This window comes from Scyliorhinus canicula, chromosome 14 (genome assembly GCF_902713615.1).
Source record: "Scyliorhinus canicula chromosome 14, sScyCan1.1, whole genome shotgun sequence".
Taxonomy (NCBI): Eukaryota; Metazoa; Chordata; class Chondrichthyes; order Carcharhiniformes; family Scyliorhinidae; genus Scyliorhinus; species Scyliorhinus canicula.
In genome coordinates, this window is record NC_052159.1 from 46,197,564 (window position 1) to 46,208,092 (window position 10,529).

General features: G+C 44.1%; 1 protein-coding gene across 1 annotated transcript in view; it reads right to left on the minus strand.

Annotated features, from left to right (window-relative positions):
• The window catches only part of LOC119977218, a 469,907-nt gene extending 461,325 nt beyond the window's left edge, over positions 1-8,582 (minus strand). Inside the window, exons 1-2 of the mRNA XM_038817936.1 lie at positions 8,481-8,582; positions 7,820-7,878 (exon numbers count right to left, since the gene is read on the minus strand). The gene's annotated coding sequence lies outside the window, so the exon portion shown is untranslated. The remainder of the gene's footprint in view (positions 1-7,819; positions 7,879-8,480) is intronic.
• Between the last annotated feature and the right edge of the window lie 1,947 nt (positions 8,583-10,529).

Sequence of the window (10,529 nt, forward strand, 5' to 3'; positions counted from 1 at the left end):
ATTCAGTCCATCGAGTCTGCACCAACCCTCCGAAAGAGTACCCTACATTGGCCCAATCCCTGTAACCCTAATCAACCAAACCGTTGGACACCAAGGGGCAATTTAGCATGGCCAATCCACCCAACATGCACATCCTTAGTCTGTGGGAGGAAACTTCAATCCTGGGGGAAATCCACGCAGACACAGGGAGAATGTGCAAACTCCCCCGAGGTCGGAAACGAACCCAGGTCTCCGGCACTGTGAGCCACTAAGGCTAACCACTGTAGCAACATGCCACCTGTGGCTGGCATGTTTGAGTAGCTGGGAGGGCATGCACTGTGAAATGTGGGTCTGAGGCTTGCAGCAGTGCTAAATTTAGGAGGGCGAGGTAAAGTATATGCATGTTTGGCATATGTCCCGATTGATAGAGATTATTCTTTGGCAATTAAGCACTGTGGTGATTTGAGCAGTATCGGAAGCTAGTGGTGCATTTGATAGGATATGACATTTAAAGAGGCATTCACTGACATTGACCATTTGTGAGGTTACTGTTTTTTTTTGTAATACTGCACTCAAGTTGTTGGGCTTGACTGCTGGAATTGACCTCCCCTGTTAATCTGCCTTGTGTGTGCCTTTGAAGAGCCTCCTGGCCCAAATAGTTTCAGGAATGCTCCCATCTTCCACCTCCTCCACCAAGGCATCCAGTGCAGCCTCAAAAAAACACAGAAGGATACTCTCTCCCATGTCATGTCATTCTTCACTCTTTTCCAGGTCTGAATCAATTCTTGCCCGACTGCCAGCATCAACGGGAGTCAGAATGCCCTAGAAGAGGTGCAGGCTAGTTTTAAACAGTGACACAACGTTATAATTTTGGGACCACTGTACACATACAGTCTATGAACAGAGTGGTTTACCCCAGATGTGGGTAGATTCTATGATTCTATGTGTGCAGAAATTATTCAAATGAACAGACAGCTCAAAGTTAGCTTGCCATCTACACAGCATTGCTATTCCTCTGCCAATTTTCAGGAACTATCAAATTTAGATCACACATTGATAGCAGTGAGCAAAGAATAAAGGCCAAAGAATACAGCACACTTCAGTCCACCATGGTACCTACCTAAACTAAAAATCATATGGACTTACGGAGTCTGTATCCTTCCATTCCCACCCTATTCATATATTTGTCTAGATGGCCCTTAAATGCCACTATCATACCTGCTCCCACCACCTTTCCAGGCAGCACGCTCTGTGTAAAAATCTTGCCTCGCACATCTCTTCTATAGTTTTCCCACGCACTTTAAACTATGTCCCCTAATACTTGCCTCTCCTACCCTAGGAAAGAGCTTCTGACTATCCACTCTATCCATGCCACGCAATCTTGTAGACCTCGAACAGGTCGCCTCCGAAACTCTTGACTTTCCAGTGAGAACAGACCGAGGTTATCCAACCTTTCCTCATAGCTAATGCTCTCCATACTAGGCAGCATCCCAGTAAACCGCTTCTGCACCCTCTCCAAAAGCATCCATATCCTTCTGGTAATGCAGGTGACCAGAATTGTACACAATATTGCAAATGAGGCCTGACTAAAGGTCCTGTACAGCTGCAACATGACTTGCCAATTTTTATATTCAATGCCCCGACCGATGAAGGCCAGCATGCCATATGCCTTCTTGACCACCTTATCCACATGTGTTGGCACTTTCAGTGATCGGTGGACATGCACGTCCAGGTCGCTCTGCCTGTCAGTACTCACAAGAGTTCTATTTACTGTTTAATTCCTACATATATTGGACCTTCCAAAGTTCATTACCTCACACTTACCCGGGTTAAACTCCAAACTCCATCTGCCATTTCTCTGCCCAAGACTCCAACCAGTTTATATCCTGCTGTATCCAGAGGTTCCAGACTAAATTGGAATCATTTCACGGGGGGCACGGTAGCATAGTGGTTAGCACAGAAGCTTCTCAGCTCCAGGGTCCCAGGTTCGATTCCCGGCTTCTGTCACTGTCTGTGCGGAGTTTGCACTTTCTTCCCGGGTCTGCATGGGTTTCCTCGGGTGCTCCAGTTTCCTCCCACTGTTCAAAAATGTGCAGGTTAGGTGGATTGGCCATGATAAATTGCCGTTAGTGTCCAAAAAGGTTGGATTGGGTTGGATGGAGTTACTGGGTTCAGGGATAGGGTGTGGGCTTGGGTAGGGTGCTCATTCCAAAGGCTGGTGCAGACTCGATGGGCTGAACAGCCTCCTTCTGCATTGTAAATTCTATAATTCTATGGTAGTAATGGGCAAGTTTTCCAAAAGTCTAATGCATGTTGGTACAGTGAAATTTTTGACATCATTCTGTGCTCAGCAGTGTTCATTTTACTCATTTGCGATGATCTGCATTCCAAAGCGATCATTCTGTCATAATTTGACATCTCGTTGAAATCAAATAAAATCGCACACACTCAAACCACATCAATTGTGAACATGTATTTTCCTTCAAAGCGGTTTTAAAAAAGTGTTCAACTGACATCATTGGTGATCAAATGACAAGTAAATGAAGCTGAAACAACATCATCAGCATCAAAGTGCTCAGCAGAAGGTATTGAACTCACCTAAAGTGATAAAGGAGCTCTAAAGTTTCAAACATCAGATTTTTCTAAGTCCCAGCTGATACGGCGCATGCAGTGTACTGATTGTCTAACATAGGGTCAGTGCACAAATCACTATGTTGACTGTAATAGTGCAGGACACAAGGACTGGAGGAACAGTGTGTTAAACAAATTCTCCAATGCAAATTACTACTGGGTTCATTAAAAAAATGTGAATTTATTTTGTGCTTTTAAAGTAATCCAAATGTACCAGGAGTGTTATCAGACAAAATTTGACAGAAATCTGTGTTTATATTAGATCTCTCAGAAATGTTCAAAAGCATTTTTCATCACACCAAATTTGAATATTATCAATAATACAGTGGATTATTTTAGGATTTTGGATTTTTGATCCCACAGCGATAATTTTATGTGGTAAAAGTATACCATTTATATAATATTTTGAATCTTACAGAGCAACTAGTCTATTCCATGATGAGTGCTGGTTTCCTGGCAGGCACTTAAGGAATTAAACCAGATTTACATACGGTTGTATAAACAATTCTCCATGGCCCAGAAGTTTACTGGACCACAGAGGTATCCAGGAAGACGCACTGGGGGAAACCCTGGAAATCCACTAGGCAAAGACCACAAGGGAAATGCCTGAGAAGTTTGAACCTCTGATGGGCAATTATTTTGTGCCTGGAGCCATCCAATTTTCCAATTTAAATCAGGGACTTCAGATGGTTCCAAATTTCTTAGCAGAATAGTTACCCAGGAAAAGTGAGAAAGATTAAGACCACTCCTCAGTAACTTTAGCATTGACACCAACACCCCACTGGATCCCTTGACTACCCCAAACCCCAACCACCCCCCCCCCCACACCCAACCTCCCAACTACCCACCTCACTGCCTTGCGATTCCCCCACTCCCCCAAACTGAACCTTCACCCCCCCCCCCCCCCCCACTAAATGCCACCCTCATGATCAACTGACCCCCAACTCCTTGAATAACCCCATTCTCAACTACCACCCCACCCGGCTCCCCCATTCACTCCCTCTCCTCTCTTTCTCTCCCACCTCTAAGAGCTCAGGCCACAAAGCCAATCAGACCCAGAAGGGACAGCGAAAGCCTGCACTGCTGCAGTATTCCAGCCGACGTAGACCAGTGATGACAGCAGGAGAGCACTGCTGCCTCACAGCACCAGAGACCCGGGTACAATTCCGGCATCCGGGGACTGTCTGTGTGGAGTTGTATGTTCTCCCTGTATCTACATGGGTTTCTTCCCACAGTCTAAAGATGTGCTTGCTGGGTGAACTGACCATGCTAAATTGCTCCTTCGTGTCCAAAAATTTGCAGGTTAGATGGGGTTACAAGGATGGAACTGGGGAGTGGACTGACAGAGGGTGCTCTTTCAGAGGGTCAGTGCAAGGTCGATGGGCCAAATGGCCTCCTTCTGCACTGGAGGAATTCTATGGTTCTACATTCAGTTTGGGGATCGTGGGTGAGTGGTGAGCTGGAGAGAGATTTTGGGCTGGGGGTTTCCTGGACTGCTGTGGGGGGCACGGTTTAAGGCCCAGGATTTGGCTGGAGGCCCAAGGTTCAGGCACAAAGGTCAGTGGAAAGCACAGAGGTCACGAAACTGGGAGGGATGGTAAGTGCAGGCTTTGAGACTGGGTGGGGTGGGGTGTGGCAATGTTTAGTCCCAAGATTATTGCAGAGCCTTGGTGGCTTGCTGGTTTTATAATTTCATGACATACTTTGAAATTTAACTCCACTGCACCATAATTTATCAATGGTGCCACATTTACTTTGATGCTTGTTTTTTTTCCCCTCAGAGTTGGTCACCCTAGCTGAGTTGACACAGCAGAGGTGCTGGGGTGTAATCAGGAGGAAGGGGTAACATGCCAGCTGAAATGGAAGAATTGAGGTTGGAAAATGTTTTGAAAATAAGCAGTAAGATTTGTTTATTTTCCTCATCATAACCTGTAGGAAGTTTCACTGATATCCTCCTGATTGTTTTGATGCCTAATGATTGCATTTGATGTCTATTGATTGCTTTCACAAATTTAACAAGCTTGAATGGCCTTTGAACGCTTTCAAGCACATTGTTGACCCCTGAAGGAGTGCAATTGAATGCACTAAATTGAATGCAGAATCAATGTCAAACTGTTGTGGTAGGAAATTCTGATTCATCAGGTAATGATTAATTCAGCATCTGGCATTTTGCCTACGAGGGACAGTTCTGTAACAGCTTCCCCGAACAGGCACCAGAATGTGGCGACTAGGGGCTTTTCACAGTAACTTAATTTGAAGCCTACTCGCGACAATAAGCAATTTTCATTTTCATTTCATTTCAAATGATAGTAGGAAAGTATATCCAAAGTACATAAACAACTGCTGACTTGTTAACATGATGTGGAGATGCTGGCGTTGGACTGGGGTGGGCACAGTAAGAAGTCTTATAACACCATGTTAAAGTCCAACAGGTTTGTTTGGAATCACTAGTTTTCGGACCGCAGCTCCTTCACCTGATGCAGGAGCTGTGCTCCGAAAGCTAGTGATTCTAAACAAACCTGTTGGACTGTAACCTGATCTTGTAAGACTTGTTAACAGTGAAAGTACCCTTGTTTGAGGCCAAAACTGAAGTTAAACAGAGTTTAAGAACCATCCCTTCTTCAGTGCATTTTAACTTGTGATAGTTCTGAGGTCCCAGGTTCGATCCCGGCTCTGGGTCACTGTCCGTGTGGAGTTTGCACATTCTCCCCGTGTCTGCGTGGGTTTCGCCCCCACAACCCAAAAATGTGCAGAGTAGGTGGATTGGCCATGCTAAATTGTCCCTTAATTGGAAAAAATAATTGGGTAATCTAAATTTTTTTTAAAACTTGTGATAGTTGAATCCGTAAACTTAGGAGAAGGTTCTAATGGCACCTAATTGTCGTCCATTCCCCATTCCTACAGCCAGCACACATGCAAGCTATTTCTCCCAGCTGGTCAATCTGGCTGCTTAGTTTATTACAGTAATGCCTGGAGAGAGGCAGCAAGCACAGACTCAAAGATGCTCCAGGCTTCCAATGTTTACATAGCATTTAGAATAATCAATTAATAAGAGACTTAATTTAAGGTTAAATTAAATTCAAAAGATTGCAGACTCTGATTTCCATTTTTTAAGAGTGCAGTTGGAGTTTGATTCAATGGAAAATGTTTTCTTAAGGTGCCTTTAATAAAAAGAATGTTAACAGGTCTTTCCTCCAATGCTTCAAGTTAGCTATAATGCAAAATACTGTTTTATTGCACTGTTTAATATAGGTTGAATATAGCTGTATTTTGGATTGAGGTTTTAAAATCCTTTCTACTTACTTGAATAATCAATAAAAAAGCAACAGAACAATCACATTGTGACCACACCAGCATGTCAAAATGTGCATCTCGCTACAAAATACCCAGAGCAACATATTGTGCTCCCCTTTATAAAAGTTGCAATCTCTTTCATTTAAAATCTCTATATTCTATCACTAAATAGCATTCCTGACTCATGAGAAATGCTAGAATAATTCTGAAAATTGCTAATTTTAAAGTAATTATTGTTTTACATTTCATACACATTATGGGACAATAGGAGAGAAGCATAAATTTGTCTATGGAGTTTCAAACTGTGTTATGCAAGGCATGGAGCTGGAAGACAATAACATCTTCCAGAGTTTTAAGAGGAAACAGAGGTTTTAGGTGGGCTGATAGTTTGCAAAGACAAGAGAGATTTCATTATTTTCGAAGGAGGATGATAATGGCTATTTTGTAAGGTAGCGAAACAGTACTGGAGGAGAGCGGGTCATTTGTAATCTTCGCTAGCATGTGGGCTAGAAAAAAGAACTAGCAATCAGAAGTTTAATACGAATGGGATCGAAGGAGCAGGAGGAGGTCGGGCCCCTAAATGAGATAAGCACGATGTAGGTAGATATGGGGATGGCAGTTAAACTGTGAAGGAAGGGGATTCAGACAAAGGTGAGAGGCAGCATGGGAATTTGACTTGGTGTGAAGGGAGGGGGCGCGGAAACAATTGAACTTATGGCTTCTTTGTCATTAATAAACCAATGAGCTCCTTACAACTGGGAGTGGTGAGGGTGGTGGAAGAGGAGGTGAGCCTCTAATGATGCACAATATAGTTTATTGGTATTCCTCAAAATAATTTGCTTCCTAGAATGAAAATTCCTATATGCTATCAGACATTTTATTATTTCAGAAATATTTTATTTATTTTCCTCCATCTTCTGAAACTCCCACTCCATTCGACATATCCTTCAGCCAAGTGGATGGGCAGTGGCTGGCCTCTGGTCCTTGCCAATCGACGTACTGAGTCGTGCATGAGAGTGCCCCACAGTGGCCCACCCGCTGGTTTCCAGCCCTCCCTATGGGGAAAAGACAGGCGCAAGCTGTACCATGTGCTATCGGCGTTTCAACATTTTGTGCGTCCCAGGTTTAAATGAACCCGAAATCCTTTTTGTATGATAAGTTTCTGAAAGCACTCCGGCAAGTTCCTCTCAGAAGTCAAGAAAACTTTTTTTTTAAAATACATTACTTTTCATTGACAGCCACCTTTGTTCATGTTATGAACAGGATCTCTACAGACGTTTAAAGAAAGACGCGAGACACCCGCCACCAGATTTGTAAACAAACAACTGCAAGGATATTGTCGATGATTTTTCAACAGTGCTAATTGAGGGTTTTAAACCAACACCGATACCCAAATAAAAGAGCTTAGCAAGTCAGAAAAGCACATGTTAAATACTTGTGCTGTAATATAATCTCCTGTAATGGACCATGGCGGGTCCTTTAATGCGACTGAGAAAATTACCTCACTTGAGGTTTTATTTCAACTTTTCATTAATTCAGTGCACCTTCACAGTATAGGATTTAACACTTCCATATTTAACATCTAACAGCACTAAATTGAGCACTTACCCCGACCCTAGCACTGTAAAACTCTTAGCCAAAATAACTCCCTCACTGCCAATTTTATCACTGCTTGGAGCAAAACGTACGGATTAAATAACTAACTCGTTATGTCTGTAGCTACATATAGATCAAAGAGACCGTGAAAGGCACCTACCAGAATTAAAGCTATTCTCGACCAAACCGAGTGCACCTGATTAGCAAAGTATTGGATAATTTGATTGTTTTATATCTCAAATCAAATACTACATCTAAGTTCACATCAATTGCAGGATACACTGATAGGGCCACACTTAAGTGACAAGAAACAACTTACCAGGAACAGCAGATTTAGTGGCGAAAATAGAGTCAAGATCTTAAAACAACGTATTACTCCTGTAACAAAAGAGAATGTTATTGGGGTTGAAGTTGATGGTCACAATTCCAAGAAGTTGTGCAATAGAATATTATGAATTTAAACAACTATACTATTTATTAACGAGCCTGTTACTGATATTTTCCCTTCAATGTCCAGTAAAGCCAAAATGTTCATCACAAGTAGGATTTTTTCCTTCAGGCTTTTTCCGATGCTTTTGTTTGTTCTCGAAACCCCCGCACAACTTTCCGATGTTGGGAGAAAATCAACTGCGATTTTGAAACTGCGGCTCCCTCCTGGATGGAAGGATCAGCCACATTTCGCCTCTGCCAGCGATGCACTGTAAACACAACTGAATGGCAAGTCGCTGCCTCCCTGCCTGTACAGGGGAAAGCGAGGGAGTTATTGCCACATTTCGCACATCTGTCCACAAAGCACCTCAGCTGACAGCTGTGGTGTTTCCGCAGATGTTGCCCCTGCACAGACTGCAACCTTTGATCCCGTTTCCGCAAATCAGTGTTTGCTACCCGACCACCGGGGCTTCCTCCCCTGCATCGACACTACACCCCGGGCATACCTTCCGCCATGGACTAAGCGAAGATCAGTGTAAAGAGCAGCTTACCTGCGCTCCGGTGCAGAGCTGAAGCTATTATCACAAGCAAATCACAGCCGCCGCTTGGCCAGCGCTGCAAAGACCGCTCGGGAAAGACCGGACCGGATCAGCTCGGATTGGCAGCAGTTTGTACCCTCCCGGTCCGCGCTGGATCCCACAGTCCACCAAACACTGCAAAGGTAAACTGCGAACAACAGCGTCTCCTACCGACTCACCCTGGACGCCAGCAACACTTACCTTTAATAATCTACTGAAAATTAATGCAATTGTTATAAGGATACTTGCTATGCAACTTAAACTGTTATTGATGAGGATATGGGTACAAAACTGGTTAAATTTGTGCCTGACGAAAGAATCATAGCCCATGGAGTCTGCACCGACCCTCTGAAAGAGCACCCCACCTAGGACCACTCCCCCGCCCTATCCCCTTAACTCCACTTAACCTGCACATCTTTGGACATTAAGGAGCATTTAGATTAGCGATTTTCTTTTTAAATGGCTATAACATATACAGAACAACTATCAGTAACAATTTTTAAAAATATATTTTTTTTATTAGGGTATTTGCAATTTTTGTAATAAGAACAGTGACATAAACATGGCACAATAAACATTTCCACCCCATCACAATCTCACACGACCCAACAATGAAACAACCTCCCAAGTCCAGGGTCCGCCCCGAAGAGCGCGAAACCCATTGGGGTATAAAACAGAGTCCCCAAGGTCAGTTCGCTCTCTTAAGAACTCTTGAATTCTTCATCTTCACCTTGGCACCAGCCAAGTAAGTCTAATGTCAACGCACGCTATGAGATAGGCGCTCCTAGCTACTATTCTATACCAATTCGAAGCCAGCAGTATCAGAACCGGACAATGGCCATTGTTCCTCTGACTGAGTAGGCGCCCAAAGCTAAGTATAGGCTTTTAGTAGTAGTTGTCGTTTAGTGAGTAGAGTTTGTGCATGAGTAATAATTGACTGTGTGTGTAAATAAATGTGCATTGATTTCAAACTTACTAACTGGTGTATCGAGTTATTGATCAGTATTCGGTTTTGAACCTTGTGATGGTATCAGAAAGATACCCGGCGACTCTTGAGCAAAGGTAATTAGAACAGAGCAAATTAAGGAAAGCATAGCGAGCAACAACATTCCAAAGATCGCCACCTCCCGTCTCGGCACCGCCAGTGTTTTGAGTACCGTTGACATTGCCTTAGCAAAACCTTGCCAAAACCCTCTAAGCCCCGGGCATGCCCAAAACATGTGGACATGATTTGCTGGACGTGACGCATACCTCGCACACCTGTCCTCTACCCGGAAAGACTTGCTCATCCGGGCCACAATCATGTGTGCCCAGTGGACTACCTTGAATTGTATCAGGCTAAGCCTGGCACATGATGAGGATGTGTTAATCCTGCTTAGGGCATCCACCCACAGACCCATCTCTACCTCTCCCCCAGCTCGTCTTCCCACTTGCCTTTTAGCTCCTCCACCAGAGTTTCCTCCAATTCCATAAGTTCTTGGTAGCTGTCTGAGACCTTCCCCTCTCCCACCCAGGTACTGGAGACTACTGTCCTATATCCCCTGTGGCGGCAGCAGCGGGAAGGCGGAACCTGCCTTCTCAAGAAGTCTCCTACCTGCAGATACCTAAACCCATTCCCTGCTGGCAATTCAAATGTATCCTCCAAAGCTTTCAAGTTGGGGAAGCACCCATCTATAAATAGATCCCCCATCCTCCTAATTCACCGGAGGAAGGAGCAGTGCTCCGAAAGTTAGTATTTGAAACAAACCTGTTGGACTTTAACCTGGTGTTGTAAGACTTCTTACTGTGCTCACCCCAGTCCAACACTGGCATCTCCACATCACTCCTAATTCCTGCCCTTTGCCATCTCCAGAACCCACCATCCAGCCTACCCAGTACAAACCGATGGTTACTATAAATTGGGGTCCAAACCGATGCTCCCTCCACTCTCTTATATCTCCTCAACTGCCCCCAGATTCGCAGAGCCGCCACCACCACAGGACCTATGGAGTATCGGGCCAGTGAGAAGGGGAGAGGTGCCTT